This window comes from Pantherophis guttatus, chromosome 11, assembly GCF_059756535.1.
Source record: "Pantherophis guttatus breed Tessera chromosome 11, ASM5975653v1, whole genome shotgun sequence".
NCBI lineage: Eukaryota > Metazoa > Chordata > Lepidosauria > Squamata > Colubridae > Pantherophis > Pantherophis guttatus.
Window position 1 is genome coordinate 305,753 of NC_142073.1, and position 26,418 is coordinate 332,170.

The following is a 26,418-nucleotide window of genomic DNA, read 5'->3' on the forward strand; positions in this document are numbered from 1 at the left end:
AGGAATTCAGGCTGGTCCCTCTGGGGTTCATTAAGTGACTAGCTGTTCACGATGGCTTGTCACTTCTGACCTGAAAACATTAACATGAAGGAGGCCAGGGCAACAAGGCCTCTAAGAGAGGACTTCCACAAAAGGTGTGCAGAGGAACTCTGGGTGTGCAGCCCCATCCTCCTCAAGTCCTCAGGGTATTATTACAGGCTTGATTACTAATTGACTGACTGTATACGCTGCTTCTCCTCCAAAGCTTGTAAAAAGAACGACTCCCAGACCACCATCCGGCAGCACAAACGCATTCCTGGCTCCCCTCCAGGCTTGGCACAGACCCCAGGATCACACCAAGGCCTCAAGGCTGATGTGGGAGGCACGCAGCCCCTTGCTGCGTGGGGGAAAGTCTCACTGGGCTCCTTCAGCCCTGCCTTGCTGGACAAAGCTCTCCCGCCCATCCTGACCTCAGGTAATAGCCGATGTCCTTCTCTGACAAGTGCTCCTGGGCTCCAGAAAGAACACCTGGGGGGCAGAAGAGGTGGAGGGCAGCCCTGACAGTATCACGGTGGGAAGGGGAGGGGGGTTGCACAGGCCCCACCTCTGCTCTGGGCCCCACCTGCTGCTTGCTGCCTTTTGAGTCCCAAGCTTGAAAAGGGGTGTTTTAGGGCCATGTGTCAGAGAAGCAAACCAAACAAATGTGTGGAGACTCAAATGGATCCAGTTAGGGTATCAGGAGGAGACCTGAAGAATTCACAGCTGAAGGCTTGGGAGAACAGCCAGAGCCCCACCAGGCTGGGAGCAGTACACATTTCATGGAGAGAGCTCATTCCAAAAGGTAGAAGGTATGCAGAGAAGGTGTGAAAGATGAGGGCGACCCGGAGGATGCCCACTCTGCTGGATGGTAGAAGACAGGCAGAAACGCTTCTGAATGCTGTTTCTGAGAAGGGACTGCTTACAAGCGGAAGTCCTGGATAATTTACTTGCTTGCAGTCCTGCAGTCATTGAAATGGGCATACTACTCCATGTTCGAAAGTTTGAGCAACTGATGAGGCATTAATCTAAAAAAGGGTATAAAATTCCAGTCTGCAGTGTCAATAATATGGAAGATTTATTATTAATGGTTCTTCAGTATGCTTTAAAACTTATCCTGGTCTATATGAAATACTCTGAAAAAAACAGGACAGCCCAGCAATCAGATGCGAGGCTGCTGAATGGCAGGTCTGAGGGAAGCTTTCCATTTAGAAAGGCAGCTCATCTTCCTGGCAATAGCTAGTCCTGGACGTGGGAGAGGCAGGGGAGTGTAAGGAGGAGTTCATTGGTCATAGAGATAAGCAAAAGCAAATATTTCTTCGAACACATTGGAAGCAAGAAATGGACTATAAAATCAGGCCAAACCATTTTTATTGATTTTTGCATGTCATGTGATTTTTTAAAGGGTAAGAAGTAGTGATGGATGGGGAACTGATGATGAGCTGGATCCAAAGGACACCCTCCTCCTCCTGGACGGCAGCCATGGAGCAAAGCTGGAAGCCTTGGCAATGGTAGCCCATCCCATTTCACTCCCTCTAAGGCGGCCAGCGAAGATGCCACCGGCTCAGAAGGCAGCATCCAGATTCCTAGTAGGAAAAGCCTGCAATAGCAAAATCACTCTCTTCAGTATGACAGAGCTGGAAGGCACCTTGGAGGTCTTCAAGGCGTGGCCCCAGGAGACATTTAGACCTGCCCTGCTGAAGGTGGCTCTGTCTGCCTGGTCATCTGAAGAGGCCTTCTTGAAGGGGCCAGCCTTTCTGCAGCAGCTCTGCAGCTTACTCTCTTTCACAAAATACTTAAATTGCTCTGTTTCTATGGTCTTTGGCTGGGATGAAGATTCTAAGTGGCCCTTTCACTTTTTTACATAAAATTGTGTTGACTTTAATTGTTCCTTATTTGTACGCTGTCCAGAGTCTGTATGATTCTGTAACTGTAAAAATGAATGTGTGAATGAATGTCCAGTGGATTTTAATATATTATTTTATTAAATTTATTATGTTCACCTATTCCAGAAGACCCTGGGCAGCTTATAGTTTCCACTGTATAAAGTGCAACAGAGAATTTCAAGCTTCACAAATGGATATGGAAAGCAGGAATCAGGTAAGAAGACACACTCATCCTCCCTCGGGCTGCAGGCCTGGAGCACGCTGGACCCACCTGTTTGCAGAGAAGGAGATCTCTGCTTTCAGCTTTTTCTGATTTTATGCTCAGCCTGGGGCCTGATTTAACCATTTCCTATATCTGTACATTCTATTGCAGTACAGATTAACTAAAGGAGATGGGCTGCCTATATCATTAGCCTCAAGAAAAACTCACCAAAGATGAAAGCCAACCAATTTTAGCATATTATGCCAATACAGCAGCTGGGATTATAACTGCCCTGGTTAAAGATGCTACATGAAGCGGCCAGGGAGCTCATAACAGTGCCAAGACCCAGGGCAAGCAGGACACAGGAGTGGAGGGCACAGGAGTGTGTGGAATGTGTGCCCATGGCTGACTAGTTTCATGTGCCCTCTTTTTTCATCCAGGGAAAGGGCTGCCCAGTCGAGCCCCTTCCTTGCCGCTGGATGCACCTCTTAAGCAAAGGGAAGTAAAGGAAGACAAAGAGCAAAATGCAGAAGAGGTTCCAATGGGCGATTACAAATGCAAGAAAACCTGTTTTCTCTAGATCAAAGCTATGTTGGGGTGGGGAGGTGGGGAGTCTCCTCCAGCAGCAGGACAGGAGGACGAGGCAGGCAGCAGCCAAGCAGCTTCTGCCAGTTGCGGCACCGTCTCCAAACAACAGCACTGCAATGGGTCACTGGATGCCACATGCAATTGGGCACACTGTCATTCTGGGGAGGGGAAGGATTTTGCTGATCAATGAACCCAGGAGGGAGATGCAGAGCATTGAGGAACATGAGGACCCTCTACTCCTCTGGGCAAGGATGACGACAGAGGCTGCAGGAGGCTTTCGGGAGGCTGATCCGCAGGCAAAATAGCAGCCCCTGTGAGTACGGTTTCCTCTGCCTCCCAACTTCATTTCCTCAGACTGCCCTGCTCAGCCAGCCCCACTTGTTGATGGTGCCGGCAATGCAGGCTGCAGGTTTCATTAGCATTAACTGCAGAGCACATCAAACCCTCAAGGCTGTGGGAACGAAAGGCCTTCAAATGGAGCACAGAAAAGACCTAAACAGGAGGTCAACCAAGCCGGTCAGGTCACCAGAAAAAGAGGGCAGATTGATCCCTTTGTCCTGCCGACATCAGGCGCAAGGCACTTAGAGATCTCTCCAGCCCCCGGGGGAGCTGGGCCAATGTCTTCAGTGGCCTGCAGATGTAGGGATGGACATTCAACATGCCCAGAGATTCTTTCCCTCCCTCCTCACCCCAGGAAGATGGAAGAAAGTTGCACTGATCTTGAGCTGCTTCTCCATCTCCCAGGTTGATTACCACTATGTGGTTTCCATTATGTGAATTAAGAACGAGCAACTCCCTCTGGCCTTCTGAAAATCGGTCACCATAGAATGACAATAACCTTACATCACAAAGACGCTGAAAACCCTGATGAAAAATCTGCTGGGGTCTCCAAACCATCGCGGGAAGCCACAGGCTGAAGAAGAACTGAGGCAAGACGAGGCCAGAAAGTGCTCGGACCTTTTGAGAACCCCTTTTCTGTCTCTTTCCAAAAATGTCTTTGCTCCTCCATTCCACTCTCGGTGGCTTACAGAGTTCATGGAGGACATCAATCAAACAAGCATTTTATTTATAAAGTAAACAGTCCTACCACAATAAAAATTTACCAATTAAAAAGTACACAGCACTTAAAAGTGCACAAAAGCAATGAAATCAGTATACAGCATAATATATTTAAAGACACAGTAAAAATAACACACAACTGCAAAGTCCTAAACCTACCTACCATCTAACTTTGCTAATATGATTTATAGCAAAACAGGATCCAGTCTGGGTCAGTCACCGGGACCAGAATGGGTGAGAGAGAAGTTCCCGAGGATGGGCTCCAGACCAGTGCAAAAGCTCAAAAGACTAAACCTCTGGTTTAGCCATTCTCACCTTCTCTCACAACCACCTTCACCAGTCAATCTGCTTTATTAAATAAATAAAGTTTTCAAATGGAGACAGAGGGGATTGGGGAGAAAGGACCGATACCTACACAAACTGGATGGAGCGACCGAAAAGACAGAAATGGAATTAAGTGCTTGTCCTGTGATGGTTTGCATAAATAGGGTTCCACCAAGACAGGTACTGGGACAGACAGTGGCCTTAAACATCTAGCAGCACCTTGAACTAGGCTCTGATCTTAAATGTAAGCCCTAGTGTGGGAAGGAAGCATGGGAAAAAGTTGAACAATGGACACTGCAAAATTCTGGACCAAGGTCAGCAGTCAAAGAGAGAACAAAGGAAGACCAGGTGACAGAGCAGCAGGGTCTGAACAAATAAAAGCTACGGGGTCAGAGGAGAGGAACTGCTGGAGGCAGCTTGAATGCCTTTGCTTGCTGGGGATTCCTCATCCTCAGCCCTCATTCAACGTTCTCCTGCTTCCCAGAAGGACCCAACTATGGTGCATCAGAACTATGGTTGAAAGAGGGAGGTCTCCCCTCTGCTATGTCTACCATCAACTTAAGTCTTCCAAGAGTTTAGTACTATCCTGGTCAGGCAACTACTCTTAGATTTCCAAAAAGTGAATCAGATTCAGGCAGGAGCATGAAAAGTGTGCAGAAAATGATATGCAGGTCAGAGGCCTAAAGTTGTCCAGCCAGAGCCAAGCTCCAAAGAGTCCCATGAGGGCTGGGGAGTTCCTGACCGACTGTCTGAGGACCATGGAAAGATAAAACACCTGCCTTTTCTCCTGTCTCTAAGCATGGTAAAAATAGAGTCATTAGTCATTCACTCAAGGGGGCCTTGGATTTGTGCCAACAGCCTGTGCAGAGGCAAACTAGAATAATATTTGCATACTGCAGGTAAATTCTCACCATGTTTATAACATACCCAGACAGACAGAAGCAGCAGCCCAAAGAGCGTGAAGCCAAGGCCCCAGAGTTTTCCAGCAACCAGCAGCCCCTTCTGGCTGTGTGGCACCCTTTTCAGCAAGCAATGCCCAACATGGCTATTTGCACGAGGCTTTTAATTAAATTCCTGTTGCCAAAAGGGGCTCACAGATGTGCAACAGTGACCATGGCATTCCTTCAGGGCAGCAGTGGAGGCCCCTCTCTCTTGAGGATATTGCTTCATGCCCAAATGGGAGGGAGGGAGGAGAAGGAGGAGGAGGGGAAGGAAGACGATTTTCTAGAATCTATAGGCAGGCTAGTTTGCTGCTGCTGCTGCTGCTTCCTCCTGTAGATTGAGGAGGGTGGAGGCAAAGCAGGTCCCTCCTCTGAGCCTTTGATCTCTCCCACCTGCAGTGCCACCACCTGGATATGACCATGGGGGAGTTGAAAGGTCATGCCTGCCAAGTGCAATGAGAGTCCAATGAGAGTGAACAAGCAGGGCATTGGGAAGGCTGCTTACAGCTGTCCCCATGACCAGGGGATGCCCTTGTTTGCATTACAGGTGTGGAATAAAATTGACATCCCCAATCCCTTTGATCTGACCTGTTCTGTGACCCTCCTGGGCCCGTTGCTGGTCAGTAGTGACCAGGAGGGCTAAATGGGGCTATTTCCAAATCCAGTCAGAGAGCAGCCCTGAGCTGGAGCCCTCCGCAGTGACCCAGCAACCCCAAGCTTGCCCGTCACTCGCCTCAAGGGGCAGAAGAGATGCTGCCCTCAAACTTTGCAGAAAGAAGGAAAGAGACACGATCCTCAGAGACAGGACCACGGATTGACATGGGATTGGCTTGCAAATATACAATCTGCGCAGCTTTAATTTTAGCTACTTCCCAGGCAAATTATTTGACTGACTTAATATTAAATATGGGCTTCCCTATTTTGGCACAAAAGCCTATATAAAATCTTTGGGTTTGGAAGCGGCTATATCTGTGTTTGTGTGTGTGTGGGGGGGGAGGTATTAGAACAATCTAAGCTGCTCCAGCAATTTTAAGCAAAGCTGGTGAAGGTTCTTTGGCACGAAAGGAGACCGCAGGCAGGAGGATTAGCTGTCTTTGGCCCAGGAGCTCTTGGCAGGGGACGGACACAGGAAAAGGCTGATGGGCAGCCAGCCGCCCCTCCAGCACTTTAGCCAACCAACAGCCTCCCAGGCCTGACCGAAAACCCAGGGACAAACTGATGGGTGCAGGTGGCTACATTCAAAAAAGAATTAATGAGTAGGTGTCTTCTGCAGCGGTGGTAATTACCAATTTTCTCTATTTATGAAAATGTCATAAATATTGAAGTGTGGCATTATTATCTCTACAGCAATACTGATTTAACATGAATATGGAGATGTATTAATTATCTCAAAAGCTGTTCATTAAATTCTGAAAGTTACAAAACAACCTTTATGTCATTTTATTGCTCCAAAACCCTACATTTTATCAGCCTTCTTTTATTATTCCACTGGTGATAGGGGTTGAAGAACTTTGCTTCTTAAACAGGATAGATGTGGACTCCAAGCCGAAAGTATCAGTCACAATGAGTTAGGTAATCTATGCCTTTGATTTATAAATAAAAGAAATATAGACGAGTAAATCAATAAAATCCAAGCCATCCCTTCAAAATGCATGAAGACTATCAGAAGAGCCTTAAAACTGGATCCCCTCAAAGGGACTTCTGGCCCAGGATCTTGTCCTTCCTCAGCCGTTACTACCAGATGCTTTTTGCACACCTATCCCAGCAACTTAATTAGTTAGTTAATTTAATAGCCCCTGAATGCCAAAACTGCATAAATCCACCCAGGTTTTCTGTCATGTAGACTCCTTTTAATGTTGCATGCCACCCGGAGTCTTACAGAATGAGGCACCTCTCTCTTGTTCTTCTATAAACCAATAAGAATTTACAAGAGTGATACTGAATTGGGCATGCAGTGTCACACCTACCTGAGATGAAGTAAATGGTGACTTGGACATAACAACTCAAGGCAAACTTAGATCAAATAGTAGTAACTCAATAGTAGTAACTGGGACAACCATTTAGATGTGAGCCAGCAGTGTGCAGCAGCTGCCAAAAAAGCCAAAACAGTTCTAGGCTGCATAAACAGAGGGATAGAATCAAGATTACGTGAAGTGTTAATACCACTTTATAATGCCTTGGTAAGGCCACACTTGGAATACTGCATTCAGTTTTGGTTGCCATGATGTAAAAAAGATGTGGGGACTCTAGAAAGAGTGCAGAGAAGAGCAACAAAGATGATTAGGGGACTGGAGGCTAAAACATATGAAGAACTGTTGCAGGAACTGGGTATGTCTAGTTTAATGAAAAGAAGGACTACGGGTGACATCATAGCAGTGTTCCAATATCTCAGGGGCTGCCACAAAGAAGAGGGAATCAAACTATTCTCCAAAGCACCTGAGGGCAGGACAAGAAGCAATGGGTGGAAACTAATCAAGGAGAGAAGCAATTTAGAACTAAGGAGAAATTTCCTGACAGTCAGAACAATTAATCAGTGGAACAACTTGCCTCCAGAAGTTATGAATGCTCCAACACTGGAAGTTTTTAAGAAGATGTTGGATAACCATTTGTCTGAAGTGGTGTAGGGTTTCCTGCCTAAGCAGGGGGTTGCACTAGAAGATCCTGGTCCCTTCCAACTCTGTTATTCTGTTCTATTCTATTCTATTCTATTCTATTCTATTCTATTCTATTCTATTCTATTCTATTCTATTCAAATGAAGACAACAAATTAGAACATAGAAGTACAGGAATAATGAGCAAGCAAAAAGTTGGTTGATCAAACAACTAACATAAACATGGACTCAAGTAACTAAAGCAAAAAATGTTGCTACGTTTGCCCATGCAACCAATTCCAAGATCCATCCATCAATGACGCCGTCTCATTTGGCTTCTTCCTGCCCCTCTCCTACAGAGATAGAATATCTTCCCCAACTGTCCCATTAACCACATCAGGTGGCTTTCTTTTTTCCAGCATCAGGAAAAAACCAAGGAACAGACGGAGCTTCTATACACATACCAATAGGCATGGAGTGACGAACGGACAGAGCGATAATCTGGGTCTTTGAAATCCAGTCCTGAGAACCCCTGTGCTGACAACGTCTCCCATCCTGACTTGACCTCTTCTACTGGCATTCCTGGGGTTTCATCGGCTGTGACCTGGCAGATATTCAGACCTTTTTGGTCTGGGAATAAGGGCACATTCGGTTTCTTGCTGTGGGAGACTCAGGGTCGTCTCCCACTGGGCCCACCTGGTTGTGCTGTGAGCCTGGCGCAGTGGGAGCCCGGACCCTCCTCTGCTTTTCGATGACCCCCTGCATTCAACTAAGTTAGCTCTGGCCCTGCTTGGAACTGCTAGTTGCTGCGCCTGTCACGCATTGCCCTTGGCACCCGAGAGCACCTTCTGCCTTTCCTGTTGATGAAGTTGGGGCTGAAGCTCCTGGGTCAGATCCCAGCTAATGAATGGGTGATGACAGGCTTTGCTGGCAATAAAGCAATTTAAAATAGAGGCACCCAGAAAGGATTATAGGCCCTTTTCTGCTATTAATACAGTCAAAATAGATTTACACCAAATACATATGTAACTGTATTCTTTTTTCTGAAATGGAAAAAGAAATATGCTGATAGAATAAACCATTTCAATAATCAGTACAATTTCCAACATTATAATTCTTAATTTTATAGGAAGCGGTATTGTAATGACACCATTTAACAAAAGCAAGGCAGAATTCCCTTATAGCAGCGGTCTCTAATACATTAAAATGTATTGTGAAATAGGTAAAATAATTATCAATGAATTAAAAGGCCCATATAAAAGTCACCCAGAGTTGCCCTCTTGGGGAGATGCAAAGATTTGGATCCATTCTGGAGCAGGGTGGAAAGTGCTGTGCATCCTCAGAGATCCCTGGGTCTCCTGTGGGAGACAGGAGGGACGTACAGGGGGTTCAATGGCTCCTGTTTCCACCAAGCTCTGCAAGGAGGTGCCATAGATTTGGTGTAATTAAGAGCCATTTAAAAAGCAACCTCTGAATAGAACCAAAAGCCCTTTTTAAACTGTGTTGATGTGGCAGCTCCTCAGCCAGAGAAAAGTCCAGGTGCCCCTCAATCCAGAGCAAAGGCAGAAAGGAAGGGGGCAGATTACAAACTTCAGACACATTTGAAAATTTTATGATACAGTAATTCACTTTATGTAGAATTAATGTGCTTGACTGAACGTTTATGTGGCAATTTACTTATAATTAGCATTGTATGGGGAACAGATTTCACCATTGCCTTCATGCTGGGAACTCCAAGCCAGAGGTCAGAAAAAGAGATGAAAGCATAAAATATCCCCTTTGAAATATGAATGAGCTTTTAATTTACTGCTTTAAAAATACATATTTCATCAATGCCTGTTTATTGAATCATTATTTCATTTTTCCTCAAAAGTCATATTAAGGCTCTCAGGAACTTTGGTGGCCTTTTGAAAACTCCAGCGAGGGAGGAAGCTCTCGGATGGAGAAACAAATGCAGAGCAGGAGCTCAAACACGGCCCCTCCACCTCCTCTGCCCCAGCCCCCAGCCTCCCCGCTTCCCCACCTGCAGCACTGCCCACAGAACCACCCAGGATGGCCAAGAGGCTGGGTCCCCAGAGGGGCTACTAAGGGCTCTCCCTGATGAAGCCTTAGGGCAGAGCTTACCATCAACTGCACTGCTGGCAGCCAAAGCCAGAGCTGGAGGAGAGAGACCAAGCCAAAACAAGAAAGGAGCACGGTCCAGACCCCATGCGAGGGCTGCTTGAGCCCCGACTGTCCCTGGACTTGCCCGTGGAGGCGCAGGGAGGACTACCCTCCTGCGAATTCACTGGCCATGGGTTCCAAACAGGGGTGAAATGCTCCCGGTTCGGACCGGATTGCCTGATCCAGTAGCGATGGCGGCAGGTGATTCAGAGAACCGGTAGCAAAAATCCCTGCGCCCCCTCCCCACCATGCCCAGCTGAGCTGCATGATCATCAGAGGCTGTTTTTTTTTACTTTTAAAAGCATTTTTTCTACAACCTCTTCGGCCGAAAAAATGCTTTTAAAAGTAAAAGTAAAAAAAAAAAAAAAAAGGCCTCTGATGATCGCATGGCTCAGCTGGGATCGTCAGAGGTTTTTCAAAGCATTTTTTTCTGCAACCCCTTCAGCCGAAGAGGCTGTAGAAAAAAAAATGCCTATAAAAGCCTCTGGCGATTCCAGCTAAGTTGCCTGATCGTCAGAGGCTTCTAAAAGCATTTTTTTCTGCAACCTCTTAAGGTAAAAGTAAAAAAAAAAAAGTTGGCCACGCCTACCCAGTCACATTACCCATCACCACCACCAAGCCACACCCACAGAACTGGTAGTAACAAATTTTAGATTTCGCCCCTGGTTTCAAAGGAGGGGCTTCATGTTGGAAGTGGCTTATAGATCATTTCAGGTCCCACCTCACCATTCATCCTACTCTCTCCCTCTCCATCTTTTAGTTATTGTATTTTGCATTTTTATAAACTGATACTTTCCAAGCCTCTTCTTGGGTCTCTTTGGTATTCTGGTGACTCAAGTGCATTTTGGGACCTTACATTTTTTCTGCCGCCCAAAGTGGGGCCCAAAGGCACCATTTTCCTTCGAGATGGCCGCATTCGGCCCCTCACAAGCTGAACTCCTTTGAAGTTCAGTGGCCTTCACTATGGCAGACGGAAGAAACCAGCTGGGACCAGTAGCAAAGTCAAGGGCGCTCCTGACAAATTTGACCCAATGACTTTGACCTGGTTATTTGCTGGCAGATTCCGATTCCAGCCGAACCTGAATGCCTTAATCAAAGAGGCTTGCACTGGGGGTTGTGGAACTGAGGTCTTCTAGGTGAGTATAAAACTTTTTTGGGGGAAGGTAAAGGTAAAGGAGTGTTGCCTTGTATGTGTGTGTTGTGATCCACCAGCGGCCTGCGGAGTTGGACAATGAGGAGGTTGGGGAGGAACATGGGCCAGTCCTGGAGTCTGGGGAAGGCTCTGCGTCAGAAGCAGAGAGGGGGCCAGGGCCATCTGGGAATTATGTGCTGCCTCTGGAGCCTCCAGAGTCAGACATCAGTGAGGCAGAGGAACAGGGGAAGCCTGTTCCCAGTGCGCGCATGCGCAGAGCTGCCAGAAGGCAAGAACAGTTAAAACAAAAGGGATGACTTGGGAGTAGGGCTTGGAGATGATTGGCCCCTCCCATAAGACATAAAGGAGGAGCAAAGGCACATGAGCCTTTGCAGGAAGCAACTTTGTTCTTTCTAGTCAGTTTGAATTCTGAAGCTCCATTTTGACTCTGTGCTCAGTGTGGCCTTGCAAAGCTAATTGCCAATTAGGTCTGTGGCAGTGTGCCAAGGAAGATAAAGGTGGGTGCTTATCAGCCTTATCCTGAAAGACTCTGGCAGACTTCTGGCAGACTCTTTACAGACTATTTGTGACTCATTACAGGCTGTGAATGAACATAATTCACAGCCGTTGAAATAAAAAGAGGGTTTTTGGGACTTAGCGTGTGCTTTTTACTGTCTCAGGAAGCATAGGTCAGAACAGAGTGACTGAGATAGGGGAATTACCTACTAGAGGTTTGCCTATACTTTGAAAGGAGTGTGACTGTTGGAATAAGAATTTTTAGATTCAGGGGAGGATTCTGACCAACTCCGAGCCAACGGGAAGATCCGAGAAATTCCCTTAGGCAATATGGGCAACAATATTAGCAGCCTGTATGGAACAAATAACCTAGTAAAAAGAATAGGGTCATGTTCTCCATTGGGCTGCATTGTAGCCCACTGGAACACATTAAAAACATGTTGTGTGTGGGGGGGGGGAAAGTATAAATATATATCTTTTAATGTATAAATAAAATAAAAAAACAAGATAGCAGGAATTAGATCACTGGAAGAAGCAAATGGCAGAGGCAATTTTAATTCTTACAGGAGCAAAATAGCAAGTTATTATTATGTCTCACTAATTCTACCTATTCTGCTATTATTATGTCCCTTCAATGCAATGCTCAAACAATAACAGGTATATATTCTATTTATTCTAGAAAGCTGGAAGTTCTGGAAATTATTACTATTTTCTAGGTAGCTCTGAAGAATTAAATTGCTGTCAGAAAAGGAGGTCTAGAGGCAGGGAGAGGTTAAGCTCAAGAGCAGAGGAGAAGAAAGAGAGCCGATTATACAAAATTAAAAAGCAAATACAGGCAAGCGATTTCAAGCAATTTACAGGCCAGCTTTGGGAGGAAAGGACATTTTGGTGTAAAATGAGACTTCATTCCTCCTCAGCTTTCCTTCCATTCTCTCTTTTATTCGTAAATGTTCTTTTTCAGGCAGCCCTTCAGATCTCCTGCACTGAATTTGGTCCTGAATCTCTCCTCTGGCAATTGGCTCTGGAAACCAATTTGTTTAGAAAGAATGAAAAAAAGCACAAGACGCTTGAGAGTGGAACTTTTCTCTTGGAGTGGGTGGGCTGCCTTTTCACCGAGGCTGCTTTATATCCCCAGGACCCTACCTGATGCGCTGATGCAGGCAGGAGGGCATGATGAGGTTGGCACAGGACACCCTCCATAACATACAGAAGGACACTCCAGCCAAACTACTAACCAAAGTAGGCAGAGAACTATTGTAGCTAGGCTGAAAAATGGTCAGGGCTGCACAGGCCTTCTCAGAATTCCCATAGCCTGTTTGATTCTAGATCAAGGATCACCTTGTTTTTTGATTGTGTCATACAAGAGGGGCCCAGAAGGAGGATGGGACACGATCGATGATGGAGAGACCCAGATTTTCTCTGCCTGTCTGGGGCAGCCTCCAAAAAGTTTCACTTCCCTGTTTTGGGAGAGGTCAGAGTCTCCTTCCTCCCTTCCTGTAGCACCATCACATGCATCTTATCTGCTTCATCCCCAGGAAGACCCAGCCGGCCAGCCTCGCCATGTCCCTCCCCAGCCATGATTTATGTTTGATTTGTACCAATGGGGATGAGAAGATTTCTGATTTCAATGCCACTTTTGCAATGAGAGAGAAGGGCATTCCAATCGACTATATGGAGTATTGATCCTAACGTTATTTTCCTTTGCAATAACCATTAGTCTGGTATTATTTGCAAACCTGTAATGTGAACCCGGTGGTGTAATTTACATTTCTGCTTTTCTTATTTGTTTGAACAAAGCAACCAAAAACTTTTGGCCTTTCAATCCATCTAGATTGTCAATAAAATCAGCAGCCGATATAAACTTGTACATATGCTAAACAGTCCTTCCCAAGTCAACTAGAGAGAATAAAATTGTGAAGGCTTGTGATTGTCTAGATTGGAAGTGAGTCGATATTACACTAGGGGGGCACAGAGACTCAGCTTGTGCCAGCTACACAGAAAGCCTGGCAGGCCATAGCCGAAGGCTCTCCATGTAGCCTTAAGCAGAGGCTATCACCCAAAATGCACAGGTGCCAATGGATAACCGGTCGGCTGACAAGTGAACTATGGATAATTAACCGTGGGCTACTTGCCACCCTATGTTCTGGACACACATCATTGCACTGTACTATAAATTAACCACAGAACTTGGCTCGAGCAACATCGATATCCTAGGAGGAAGTGGAACACACCAGTTCCCCATTCCATGCCCTAGGCAAGCGGGACCTGGGAAAGGGCCCTGCTGAGGCTCAGGTGCAGGTGCAGAGGAAAATGCTACGCTCAAAGGTGGCAAGACACAGCCCTGCCCTTCCTTTGCCCTGCTCGGGGCTGGGTTGCCTGAAAGGTTTTATCTTTTCTCGGGGGAGGGGCTGCCACGATTGGCTACAGGACCCTGCTAGATCAACTTAGTGGCGTCACATCTCAAGGTGATCCTCTAATGATCCTGGCAGGCTCCTTTTTTTAACTGCAAAACAACCCACACCAAGTACTTTGATTTCTCTTGAGTCTCAAAATTAAATGGAACTCCAGGTCACACCCTTTACTTGTAGGCATTCTTCATGCAGGCATTCAGCCTGGCGATGGAGGGGAGGCATCGGCCTGCTTGCCTCAGAGCTCCCCAACTCTGCTTCATCCATGCCCTTCCCGGGGCACTGGGAGACCAGCAGCTTCTCCCAGCCTATGTACTGCTACGGAGCACAGGGGGGGGGGAGGCAAGCTTATGGTGGCTCAGCTACTGCGGGGGGGGGGGGGGGGCTCACCTTCAGTGGGACAGAGCAAACCAGCTGCAGGCAAACCTCTGGAGCCACCTGCTCTCTGTCCATGCGGCTGTTCTCCAGAAGGAGCAGGGAAGGGAAGAGGGAGGCCAAGGGATGGCTCTGTATTGCTCAAGAATGGCATCCAGCTGTTTCACACACCAGAACTGTGCAATATTCCAAAGTCTGGCACAGTTTTTCTTCTGTGGATCCTAAAGACAGTAAAATAAGGCTTTGGTGGCTGGATGATTAGGAGGAATTCTTCATTAAGAGACTGCAAATTAGGAAAACAAATGGGCCTGAGGCCTTACCTAAGCTACAAAAGAGGCTTCTTCCAACCACACAGCCTCTCCTCTGAGAGCAGATTCTGCAAAGGAGCCTTACTCTACCTACCACAAAGTCCAGAAAGTATTGGCTCTCAACTCCCAATGAGGTTGCACCTCAAGTGATTTAACTTAATTTCCCTGGAAAGTTTTTTGGGGGAGGGCGGTTATTTGGGTGGGTTGTATACGGCTCCTCCTCCTCTGCATTCTTCTCTTTCTCTTCTAAAATTGCAATTGTATTAACTTGCCCCTAAAAGCCCTAGAGTAAGAGAGCAGCCTTTGATCAGCTGCTTCCTCTCTCTGTCATGCAGTGATTTGAGGCCTGTGAGATTCAGCTTCTTGGAATAAACCGGTCTGGCAGCCCCAAGACTTCCTGGCCTTGTAGACCTTCTTCCTTCCCAAAAGGAGATGGAGGTGATGCCATCTCTGAAGGAGACTCGGACCAGGCGGCACAATATCTGAGCGGGACCTATGGAATCTGTAGCTCTCGGGACGGAATGGGACAAGACAACTGGCCTCTGTTCCTACAAGAGGTCTGGCTGCAAACCTGGGCCCGGGGAGCAAATTCTAAGAAGCGGGCTGCCTGACCTAGAATGTCACAGAAGAACATCGGAATACCAGGGAGCTCCATACCCAGCCTCCATTTTGCTGCCTCCTCACCAGGTTCTTAGCTTGTTGCTTGTACCTCCACAGTTCTTCCTCCAATTTTACAAGTCACAAGGTAATTGCCACTACAAGTTCAAAAGACTTTAAAACTTAAAGCAGTCAAGCAGGCAAATGAAGTATAGGTACAAATTCCCGAAGCTCAGCCTTTGACAGAACCAAACAGGAAGAGGAATTCTGAAGGGGGGTGACTGTTGCATTCCTGCCCCCCAAAAAAGAACCCTAGTATGGCCAAGCTCTGTTCCCACAGAGTCCTCCGGCTTGGCTGTAATGCAACACACACCATCAAATTCCTTCCCTGCCTGTCACATTCCACATTTGCAGCTTTCCAGATTCACCACAATGGATCACAAAATCCCAAGTCACCGGGAGCGTTATTGCCCATGCAAACCGTTGGAGAGAACGCTGTGGTCAGGCAGGACCAGGGCTTGATTTCCCACCCTCTAACCAGCACCGCACCTTCTCAACCACATGGTCAATGTCCTAACCCAGTGGTCCCCAACCTTTTTATCGCCGCGGACCAATCAGCCTTTGATAATTTTACCGTGGCCCGCTGAGCGCGCGCAGGGGTGGGGGCTTTGGGCCACACGTGCGTACCTGCGCGGGGCTCTCTTCCCTGGAGCCTTTGCGCACGGCCCAGGAGCTTTTGCGCACGGCCCAGGAGCCTTTGCGCTGCAGCGTTCATGTCCCCCGGCCGCTGCGCGGCCCAGTGCCAGGTACTCCACGGCCCGGCACCGGTCCGCGGACCGGGGATTGGGGACCACTGTCCTAACCCATAGCATCCCCTGAGGGCCTCTTTAAAGCAGGAGCCACTTCCTGCCTCAGGTGCAGTCAGCCTGCCAGACAAGTGTGCTTAAACTTTGCATCTGATCAAGTTATGTCTATTGGATCTGAAACCAGCAAGTCAATTCTTCCAAGTCCCTAAGTGGCGATTTGTGGTAATGTCTACATCAATACAAGGAGAGCAGATTGCTAGCTAGTTTATGTAAAGCAACTGCCTGCCGGGTGTCAATGGAGAAGCGGCCTCTGGGCTGCTCCAGCCTATAACGCTGGGGAGCACAAAAAGGGGCTGGGCAGGTGGTCTTGCTCCTCACAAATTGGGGCAGAGCCCCTAAGACTGAAGCCCCTCAGTTCTGAATCTACTATTTGCATGGTCAACCAGAACCCTCCCACCCACCCACAGCTGCTTCCAGGAGACACTTTCCAGCCATTCTTGGATCCCTCCTCCAGCTGCGCAATTGTCAGTAGCAGGAGCCTGATGGTGCCCTTCCTTTCTCCTCTCACAAGGACAGGGCTGCTCTATCGAGTGTGGTGACAGTTATTCCTGGACATGATATTTGCCACCCCTTTTCATTCTGTGATGAAGACCTGCCAGCTTGTGCAGAGGAAACGATGGGACTTGGGCAGGAGGGGGACAAGTCGATGTCTTGCTAGAGGAGTCAGAATGAGTTGACCAGCCAGGGCTTTTCGAAACACGATCCATAAATCCTTTACTCAACCCCATCTCCATGGGGATGGTAACCAAATCTCAGAGGCCTGGTCCCAATGTAGACCCTAGCACCAGCGTGCTACCGTCCCTGTCCTAATGTTCCCTCTTATTTGTATTCATTTTATGTATTCAATTCATGCTTATACTGATATATATTATCTAATACATACTTAACAAAATAAATAAATAAATTTGCAGTGACCAATTTGCCATTTTTTAATTTCACAACTACATTTACTCAGGAATCTTTGCAAGGAATTTTAACTTTATGTCATCGCCCCAAATACTTTTAGAGGCACTCAAACAACCCAGTTAAGCTAGATAGAATTTTGATTGATTGAGCCTGAGTGGTGCAGCAGACTAATGTTACTGTTAAAAGGTAGTATTTAGCTTCCAGCTGCCTACAATTACTGTGAGTTCAATTCTCACCAGGCTCAAGGTTGACTCAGACTTCCATCCTTTCTAAGGTAGGTAAAATGAGGACCCGGTTTGTGGGGGCAATAAGCTGACTTTGTATAAAATATACAAAAGTATGAAGGCTATTGCTTAACGCCTTGAGTCTCCAGAGAAGGGCAGCATATAAATCAAAATTTTTAAAAAATGGAAATAATGAGTAGAGTTTACTTGGAAATTAAGGATTTGATGATACAATAGACTGGGTTAAAAGAAGATGTTAGAATTTATGTTAAAAATTTGAATTTTGATTTTGAATTTTAAAAGATGTAATCAGAAAATTGGGATTAGAGCTTGTTAAAGGAATGTAAACAATTGTACCTATCTATGACCGATTCAAGACTTAGTTCTTAAAAGATATATTTTATGTTTATGTTTGGAAAAAACAATAAAATATTTTTCGAAAAAACCCAAAAAAACCCCAACGCAGTTGTTGATTGGCTGGTTGTTCTAAAACTTTTCTAAGGAAACATAGAAATTTCAAATCAATCCCTTCTGATTTTATTCCAGTAATAACCTTAGGGCCTGTTGGGCCAACATGGGGAAAACACCACTAAACAGAACTTTCTGCTGTTGGTTCTCCACAGCTTTGTGTCTCAGAAGTGGCCCTAAAGCAGGGGGGGCAATTAATTTTCCCAAGGGCCACATGAGAAACTGTGATTGCTCTGGAGGGCTGAACCAATAGGCTGAAATTAATTCTGCTCAATATTAATCTACCACTTTATAAAAAGCAGTAAAGTATATGGTTCTGATTAGCTTTTATTGGTAAGAGCACGTGTTCTACCTTATTTACACTTGATTTCAAGTCTCCGATTGATCTCACGCAGGCCAGACAGGGACAGCCGAGGGGCCAGACATGACTTGGGTACCGCAAAGCGCCCAGGTCTGCCCAAGAGGGATGCCACCCAGAGGCTGGCTCTGCCTTGGAGAGAGCGGGGCTTGGGCCAGGAGGCTTCCCTTGCAGTCTCTACCCCTGAGGCTTTTGGGGTAGGAGAAGCAGCCGCTGTTACATTTTCAACATAATATTGCAGCCATCATGAAACATACACATACATTTGGATACAAGAGGAAGTAAAGGAAACAACCTGGATCACCTGAGCCAACAGCATTAACAAAATGCAAACCTATACATTTCACCTTCAGGTAGGACAAATAAAAAGAAAGACTGCCAGTTTGGTTTTGTGGTGGTGAGTTCTAATCCCGCCTTAAGTACGAAAGCCAGCTGGGCGACTTTGGTCTGTTACTTCCTCTCAGTCCAACTCACCTCACAGGGTTGTTGTGGGGAAAATAGGAGGAGGAAAGAGTGCTAGGTAGAGCCACCATCTTGAGTTATTTATACGAAGTAATAAAGGTAGGATAATTTAAAAAAAAGATATTACTTAGGAAATTCTAAGAGCATCGTAAGCAGGAATCAGACTAAAAATTACATACAATTAAATTAGATTTACTGCTGGGAAAGAACATGCATGGGTCATGCCATAGCTTTAACTAGTTTAGCCCTCACTTTCTCTCCCTGGTGCATTTCTGAAGGCCAGCGATTTATAGCCATCGGTCAGTAATCAAGCCAACCACACGACTGCACTGACCATCAGCACATCCAAAGGAAACGTGTTGTGTATGTCTGGGTCCCTTCTCCAGCTCCATTAAGAAAAAGACTCTTCAAAAGGTTCTGTCACAAGAAACAGCCCAGAACGAGGATCAGGCTGTGGTCAGAATGGAAAAAAGCTCAACAAGCCCTCATAATTCGGAGAAATTTGGAGGGGCCCCTTCTGAGATTAGGGGAGTGGAGTCAAAATGGGGTCCCTTCAAAGGCAGCATTAGGGAGCTTTCACCGACCAAAATTTGGCTCCTGAATGGTGATGGCACTCTCCCCAAATGTTTTGACCTGTCACACAAGGCTTCGGGCCTAAGATCCTCCTTTGCTTGGAAGCAAACCTGGAAAGGCTGTGGCTGGGCTCACCAAGCAGGGCCTGAACACCTCTCCTGGGCACCAGAAAAATCAGTGCAGCCACAGCAGAGGAAAAGCTGGGAAGCCCAAATGACTCGCTGCCCTTCTCCAGCCCCTTTTGGCTTCTGCTTCATCTCAGGGCCACCCTGCGGGCTCTCTGCAGGGGCAGGTGTGCAATGCCCAACACAGGCAAGGCAATCATCAATAAAAGTAGGGATGGAAGCCCCTCTTTCTCTCGGCCAGTCCCAGCATCCTCCCCTTGCCCAGGGCTCTCTGCTCTTGGGTAGCCAACTGGGCTAGCAGCTGAAGAGTTTAGGATTAACTTTGCAGTGGCCAACTCAAGCCACGCCAGGCCACATTATCTCCTCCTGCCAAGGACCACTGCAGCCCTCCAGGCCATTCCCAAGGCTCCTGAGCACCCTCTTCCTCAGAGGAAGAGCTTTCTTCTCAAGCAGACCAGACACTTTGCACGCATCTTGGGAAGGCTAAGGAAAAAAAGCTCATGCCAGAGCAAACCAAAAGAGAAGGTGTCCAAAGCCTCTTCATCTTTTGCCAGCAGCCATTCTGAGGGAGGCTGGAGACAGATACCAGCCGGGTCACCTGCGCATAGGCATCCTCAGAGCATGATATCCCTCAGGATATCCCGCAGACCTCATCTCCCAGCCACACAAAAGGGGATTCTTTGTGCGGAAGACAGCAGCTCAAGGAACATTCCAAGGGAAGGAAAGAGCAGCACAGAACAAAAACAGCCAAAGGCTAGAAAGCAAAATGCTCGACCCACCTGGAGAGCCAAGGGGCCACAGTATGACATCCTGGCCAAGTCATGGCAGTGGCCGGGAAAATCCACAGAGAAGCTGGACCGATCCCCTACGATGCTGCTCTGAACGCTCCCTTAATCTCACGGTGGTAGAAGTGGCGGAAGAATGGGACTGGTGGGGGGATCAGCTGGAAGGGAGGGCCAGCATTTTTAAAATGCGTGCAGCAAATGAAGAAAACAGTTGATACCTTTAGGAACATGTGGGGAGGGAGGGAGGGAGGGAGGGAGGGAGGGAGGGAGGGAGGAAGGAAGGAAGGAAGGAAGGAAGGAAGGAAGGAAGGGCAAAAGCTTTCTATTATTCTGGACACTGAGGATGCACACGGAGGCCGCTGGAAGATTAAATTAAGTATTATATCTGCTGACCCAATTGCCATGGTTACCGGACAGCGGAAAATATTAATCAAGCCAAACCTTTTCTACTGAACGTAAAGGGAGGCAGGGGAAAGAATGCTAAATATAAATATACACATAGAAGGGCCGGTCTCTCAGGCAAGGCGAGAAGCCATTTGATATTGTCAAGATGAGCATTATGGTTTTCTACTGCCGTCATCCTGATGCTGGCTGCCCTAGAGAAGCACCATGTTCAGGGGCAAAGGTGCAGCAGCCCCAGGCTGCTCTGAGCACCATTTCCAAAGGAGACAGACCAGCACAGGCTCCTTTCTCTGCGGGTTGGGAGCCAAGAGGAATGCCAGAGAAAGGCCAGAGGTTCCGGGGGCTGCCTTGAGGGGCACGACCACCATCCTTGAAACAGAGGGAGGATTGGTGGTCCTCCTGGGGATCCCTGCCTAAACTCCATCTGCCCAGCCCTCACTCATCAGTAGGCACCCTGCCCCTCAGTCTGCCCCCACTGCCTATTGGCCAGGCCAGCACAGGAACTGCTTCCCAATTGGCTCCTTTGGGTCATTTGGCATCCTGCATTGCCCCTTCCCTTAAACCCTCTGTCTTTTTCACTTACTTACACATGATTGAAGTTAGACCTCGGATTCCCCCCGCCCCCCCCCCGCTCCTGCCCAACCATGCTTCCACTAATCAAAGGCATCATGGTTCATTGACCTTGATTGGTCTCTCCTCACCCTTTCATGAGTCTGAGTTGCTGCTCCTAGTTGGACCTTTCGCCTCCTCCTGAAGAGACGGCCAGAAAAGGCAGGCCTCCTACAACTGCAATAATCCAGACAACCAATACAGGGCAGCAAAGCAGTATAGAAATGGTTAATTCTTTGCTACCATCTAGTGGTCAGCTGATTTAACCCTGCAACAAGATTTTCTGGCAGCCATCTATAGTGATTCATCTTGATTTAGACTGGCCCTCAACTGTACTTGGCATGGATGCATGTCTACACCATAAAGGGGGTTTATGAGTAAGCGTAAGTTGCAGATGGCTGCACATGGGCTGACATGCATGTCTCCCAAATCTCAACTAAGCATTGGGCGGAGATGCACGTCCTGCATGCTGACTGGTTGATCCAACTTCCTGTTGGTGCTTTGTTGTTTGAGTGCCCATGGCCAGAACATTAACATTTGCAGAAATATAAATGCGACAATCTCCGAACGACAGACACACGCATTCCCTGATGTGCAGTAATGCAGGCCCAACTTGGAAGGACTTGCAATGGGCGAAGTGGGAGATTGGGGGGGAGAAAGAAAGCCTTCCTGCACCCCAACACCCTAAGAAGCACCGGCCCTCCAGCCTGGATTCCCCTCTTTCTCTGGAATAGAGGCTCTCCATGGCTCACTTAGGGGGGCCGTGTTGTCCAATACTAAATTGCACTGGAGTGGGAGCAGCCTGGAGTGCCTGGTCTGGGCCATTCTATTCAGCATCAGCAATTAGAATTGTAAATATATTTCTGCAGATGCCTGCAAAAATATATTTAATAACAACATTTAAAAAGATAGCTTTTCCTGCATTTCCATAAATGGTCCATAAAATACACAAACCCTTTGCCTTGCTTAGCTTCAGAGGGGATGCCAAGAACCGAGATGATCTTGAGAGGTTTCTTGGTTCTTCAAAGAATTTCCAAAACTGCTTCACAGAGTCCTTGTCTGCTTATAGGAAACCCAGGCGGCTTTGCAAGCATGGCCTGAAGAATGAGCAGCCACGGCCAGATCTCGGTGAAATAACAAGGGCTGAAGCGAGTGGAACTGAAAAACCTTTAATTTTGGCCTTCATCAGCCTTCATCAGCTACACAAACTCCTAAGGAGATGTGCGATTTCCTCAGAGGAAACTGTCCATCTGTTGATCCAGGAGACAGGCAAGGGAGCAGCCAGCTGGAACCACAAGCCTCCCTTCCACCTTCCGACTCTTACTTATTGTTTGCAAACCATCGCCGGAACCAGTCCCTGATGTGGGGCCCTCTGGGGGCCCCCAGGCACTTCCCTGGACATTCCCTGCTCAGAACCTTGCTCGAACTGTCTTGGGCTCACCAGTCCTGCCATCCACTCAGCCCATTTCCAGACGCAGCTAGGCTGCTGGAGGACTTGGGCCAGAGGCAATTCTGCATGTAATCCTTTCTTGGTTGGAAAATGATTACCCCAAGATGGGCAGTGTGGATGGCTCGGGGCAGCTGTGTCATATAAATTGTCAGCAATGACCATAAGCACTCAGAGAAACCATTTAATTCTTCACTCCCGCCACCGTGGGCTGATATATTCTTTCAAGGTCATTACCCAGGGCTAGACGGGTCGCATGATAAACGAGTGACAGGCCAAGGGGGGGGGGCGCCGAGTGGGCCTTACATTAATTAAACCGAAACACTACAGAGGCAGAGGGGCTGGGGGAGGGGAAGTAGAGGGCCTTTGTTTCATCTCCTGCAGAGGAAGAGGCCAGCTCCCCTCCCGGCTGGCCGGCTGGCTTTGGGCCGTGGCACTTCAGGGATTCACTGGCTCTCCTTGCTCTAAGGGGGAGGGGGTCTGCCTCCAGCGAAGGGAGGTGCCCGTGGCCTCCAGCTGGTGCAATGAGCGAATGGAGCACTTCAGGGATCCAGATGCTGCCAAGAAAGACAACTTTGGTGGAAGTGGCCTGCAGACCAAACCCAGCAGCCGTCATGGGGAACAGCACAGTTGAATGTGCCAAATTCACTCTGGGAGCTCCTGGAGGGCCAGATCCTCAGAGTCTACATGCTCCTGAAAATGAAGGTCCATTGTAAGTTGTAGGAAGAGCTGGAAGACCTCTGGAGAGCAGGACCAGGACCAAGAAGATCCAGTGATTCTGTGCCAGTCACCCTCTCTCACCCAACCTATCTTTTCAGGCTAGTTGTGGTGAGAATAAAATTACACTCCCGGGGGTGCCAGTCATGGATTCCACACAAGAGTGCAGGGTTTGGCAGTCAGGCAAATGTAAGGAGCCAAGCCACGGATTCTGCCCCCTGGTGGCTGGTTTCAGAAGACCCTCCTGGAACTAAAGGAGGCCCGGGCCAGGCCAGGCCTTCTCTTTACCTATAAACCATTTTGTTGAGGATAATATTCCCATCCAACCTGACTTCCTTCTGCAGGCTCCATGGGCATTCAGCCTGCCTCAGATGGAAGAGCTGGCCTGCAGCAACTAACCTCTTTTTCGTGGCACTCAGCAATGCCCCTCTGATCCACCCTTGCTCCACCAAGCCCAGCCACTTCAGATCACATTGATCCCAAGGCAGGAAATACATGGGTAATTGAAAGAGGGCCCTTCTCTGCCCACTTCTGATCTGCGCAAGCACCTCATTCCTGGCAATCCCCCTGGCCTTCCATGGATATTTATCACTCCAGACAAGCTCTCTTCTCCTCCATTTCCATAAACTGCAGCCTGGTGTGTGAGCCACACCCAGTTCAAATATCAAAACCGGAGCTTTCTTCGTTTCCTCCACCACACGAGCCAGAGAGGTTGGCAGCAGCAATAGCCATGGCTGCCAAAAGGTATGCCCAGCCCATGCCAGCAGGTCAGAGGCAAAAGATGGGAATGGGGTTCCCCAGATAAAACAAAGCCCAGAAACTTAAAGGCATGCAGGGCAGGTTGACCAGGGCCCAAGCCCTCTGTCCCAGTGGCAGAACACCGTTGGGTGGGTTCTGCACAGAGGAGGCTCCCCATTTGCAGACCTCCACCAGTACAGAGCCCTGGCCTCTCTCAAGTTGGCCTTGGAATGCTCCGGTGGTCACAAGGGCTGCCCACCCCCCTCTGCCCACGACATCTGGCACTCCTGCTTCACCCTCAGTTTTCTACGAGGGAAGTGGCAGGTGCTGGCAAGTCTTGTCCTTGGACAAAGCGCAAATGAAGCAGCTGGTGAGAGGCAAGAGCTGGAAAACCTGAGACCAGCCCAAGCTGGCAAGCTCACGTGTGACTCAGGAGGGCAAAGGCCAGCTGGCAAGCCTAGGCTGCCTTCTCCTGCGGCCATTAGAGCACCTTGGATGAAAAATTTTGTCTCCCCAAAAGCCCAAATTTTGCTCAGCAACAGGCTTCTTCCTGTCCTGCTTAGCAAACGCTATTACAGAAAGGTCTGAAAACAACGGAAGGGGCATCCCAACTGCTGCTGTCCTCGGGGTTGGGTTGAGTGCCCATCCTGCAGAGATTCTGGCCCTGCTGGCCTTGTCAAAGGTGGCACCCTCTGGCGCCCTGGATGGCATGGGGCTGGCTCAGGGCATGCGGATGATTCTTGTACATCAAGCCCATGCACACGGATAGGCCACGGCAGTGCAGCCCCTGCCTGAAGCAGCGGGTTTTTCTAGGCTGCCATTCCGAGTGCCCATTCTCATGACCTTAATCGGAGGTCCAGCTCCAGCTCCGCCAAAGGCACCATCCCATCTACCCCAGAAGCCGCCTGGCAGAGGGTGGCACAGTGCCTGCCCCACATTTCCAGAAAAGTCAATGGACAAAATGTCCAGGAGGATTTGAGGTTGATGCCTACTTGCCTCCAGGATGAAAAAGGCACCATACAGTTCCTCAAACACATGTAAACATCCCTCTCATCCCATTGGAGCGGCAGACCAGAAAGAGGGTAATAAATAGAAAATGCACTCACACACCCTGGGATGCCCAGGCCAAGCGCCTGCACGGCTGCTTCCTTCTTGGCTGCTCAGAAGATACTTGGAGTGCGGGAACTGCTCACAATCTGGCGGTGTGATCCACATACATGAGTGGTAATATGCCTGCTCCTGTTTCACTGCCTCTCCCACTGCCTCCCCCACCCCCAGCCAGCCCATTCCTCTTGTTCTCATGTTCAGTGGTTATTTTAGCTTAATGCAATGAGATCACGCGGCTCCCTTCATTAGAGAGCCTCGCCGGCCGCCTCCTGCACCTATCGTTGCTTTCAAAGGATAAGGTTTAAGAAAATCAGCTCTTCTGTGCGAATCAGGCTAAAATGGCTAAAACACCATTTCATTGTCCAAGGGGGACCAGTGAAGATCTAGCTCCAGCACAGGTCTCAGCCCTATTGGGGGGGGGGGCATTCGTGTTCCAGTCCAGGGTGCAGGAGTGGTAAAATATAGGTAAGGGTTTTCTGTGTGGGTGACCAGGATTACTTGGTTAAAAGGGGGGTCCTCCTGGTGTTCCCCTTGCTTCTGAGCTCAGAAAGATGGGACTCCCAGCAGCCTCCCAGATGATCCACAGCTAAATCCCGGTGACAAAAGGGCAGCCAGCTGAAGGGTTCCCAGGCAGGCGGCTGCTTTTGCCAACTGTGGCACGGGCTGAGCGGTTCCTCGGCCGCGAGAGCGAGCAAAGGACTCCTCCCTGCACCCCTCTGCTTCTCAGCCCCAAAGCCGCCTGGCACCGCCAACGGAAATGCACGGCCCCAAAGCAGAGCTCCATCTGCTGCCCGGAGTCCCTCGGACCTCTGCGGTCATCTGGACTTGAACCCTGGCCTCTCACCTCAGACCCGGGATCGCCCTGGCCCCCCCTCCTCCTCCCGGCTCCGAAGCTGCCTGGGCATAGACGGGAGCGCCCCTCCGCCCAGAGCCCCTCTGCACCTGCGGGAGGGGCGAGGGAGAAGCAAGGGCGAGCCCATGGCCCCGACCTCCCGGCAGGTAACGGAGGGGTCTGCTTTCAAGGTTGCGTGGCCAGGAGACAATTTGGCCTAATGAAACATTGATCAGCTGTGCTGAAGGGCGCAGAAGGAAAGCAGGAAAGCGGCTACTATTGTTCTGCCTTGGCTGCGGTTGCTGGGCGAAAACAGGAGAATTGGCTTGAAATTTCTTTCCCTCATCTAAGGGTGCTGAGGCCTAGGATGCGTCAGGCTGGGCACAAGCCTTCACGGTCCTTGCACGCGCGCCACTATCCTTGCTGCTGCCGAGGGCGGCGTCCGTGGTTCTCCCTAGCAAGAGCCGCCAATCGGCGCGGCGGAGGCGGAGTGCGGGGGCTCCGGGGTGGAGGGGCAGGACATGGCTGTGGATTGGCGGGGACCCTCGTGCCACTTGCCAAGCAACACCGCCCCGCCACGGCTCTGCCGGGCACGAGGCGCAACGGGTTAGGCATGGCGCAGTGTTCGTGCTCCGCGCCCAGGGAGGGGCCGGGCGCCATTCGGCTCAAGCGCCCCAATCCCCGGGCGCGCGGA

The 26,418-nt window shown here is 48.7% G+C and overlaps 1 protein-coding gene and 1 long non-coding RNA gene across 2 annotated transcripts in view; both read right to left on the minus strand.

The window, feature by feature from the left end:
• The window catches only part of ZFHX3 (zinc finger homeobox 3), a 213,323-nt gene that overhangs the window by 129,188 nt on the left and 57,717 nt on the right, over positions 1-26,418 (minus strand). The gene's annotated exons all lie outside the window — the stretch shown is intronic.
• LOC148112246 (uncharacterized) lies at positions 1,370-14,636 on the minus strand. Its single transcript, XR_015729573.1, has 3 exons — positions 14,521-14,636; positions 14,216-14,421; positions 1,370-1,615 (listed from the first exon to the last, which is right to left on the minus strand). It is a non-coding gene; the product is annotated as an uncharacterized LOC148112246 (long non-coding RNA).